Source organism: Lipotes vexillifer, unplaced genomic scaffold, assembly GCF_000442215.2.
Source record: "Lipotes vexillifer unplaced genomic scaffold, Lipotes_vexillifer_v1.1 scaffold428, whole genome shotgun sequence".
Taxonomy (NCBI): Eukaryota; Metazoa; Chordata; class Mammalia; order Artiodactyla; family Lipotidae; genus Lipotes; species Lipotes vexillifer.
The window spans coordinates 826,150-827,755 of NW_006781879.1; positions in this window are offsets into that span (position 1 = coordinate 826,150).

Below are 1,606 nucleotides of genomic sequence, written 5' to 3' on the forward strand. Positions count from 1 at the left end.
TTTGACTTTTTTCAGCAGGCCTTGTCTCTGTTGTCTCTCATCCGTGAGGCAGCCCTGTTTTGATAATAATGGTAATACTGATAACCATCAACTCTCTAGCCTTTAAACGTGTCAGACAAAATGATGTGGACTTTACAAGTGTTCATCGGTCCTGAAAACACAACCCTGAGATAGGTACTATCGTTCCCATTTTGCTGAGGAAAAAAAAAAAAATCTAAAACACACAAGACTAAGTAACTTGCCAGAGGCACAGAGCTACTAAGTTCTAGAGGCAGAACTTGAACTCAGCCTGCCTCCAAAGCCTGTGCTTCTAGGCTGTATACTCTTCCCGCTCCCATGACCCCATCTTCCACCTAAACTTGACCTGAACCAATAGACGGGTATCTAGGATTAACTCTGTGGATGCCTAGGTTCTGGGGGAGCCCAGCCTTTCTCTCCATTTCGTCCTGCTCCAAGAATGTGCATGGTACTTGATGCACTCTTAAAGATTTAACAATCAAGTTTCTTTTCCTTCCTTCCTCCCTCCCTCCCCCTCTCTCTCTTTCTTTCTATCTTCCCTGGTTCATCAAGTGCAAGACTGTCAATAGGATAACGTAAAAATTCTTTGGTGAAAACTTTGCTTTGTTACTAGGAAAATGTGTCTAAACATCAGATTTCCATATGTCGTTCAGTCAAAACATAGGCTTTTCCATTGACTTCACTCCAGGTTGGAAATTTCAATGTATATTATAAGATGTCTTGGAGGGAGAATTAGAGTTACAAACGAAGCTTCAAGAGGTTTTATCATTATAAAATAAGCATAGGGGAAAAACGTAAGAAGGGAGAGAGGTAGAGAAGGGAAGAAAGGAGGGAGAGGAAGAAGAAAAGGTAAATGTTAGGAGGGTAAATGATATTCTTAAGGCTTGCGTGACCCCTAAGCCCCCCAAGGTGCTGCACTGAACTCACAGGAGCGCCATGGGATATTTTAAATTTTTGAGGGAAACACAGCGACATCTGTCAGATACCATGTAAAACTATTAGCTCAAAATAGTCCACAGTTTCAACATTAAAACGCACAACATTTTTTGATGTTACCGTATCTTTGTAAGACTAGGTTTTAGGTGGTTACTGTGATTAAAAAAAAAAAAAACACAAGTATCAAGTGAAAAATCAATGTTTAACAAGGAATGAAGGTGATTTTATTTCAAGGTTTGAGAAGTTGTGCAGTGCCCAAAAGATACACACCTCCCATTAATAGATAATTATGGCAATTTTAGAATGAAATAGATAATTTATTTCAATTTACATGTATTATTTTTTTCAAATAGTTCTTGTAAAAAATTAAGACACAAATATTTCTTAAGTTGTTAGGACCTACCTTCTTAATAACCAGAGTGGTTAGCTGTTTCTTTTGGCCTAGGGGTGCCATGAATCAAGAAAGCTTGGGAATCTCTGCTCTATGATACAACCTAACCTAGAGCATCCATGCCAAATTTATATTTAATCTGAAGTTCTAACCACTTCTCAAAGTATTTTTAGTTTTTAAAAGTTAATTCATCGATAGCACATTTGATAAATTTATACTTGCTTTTCCACTGAGCTTGATTTTTTTTTTTTTTTTTTTTTT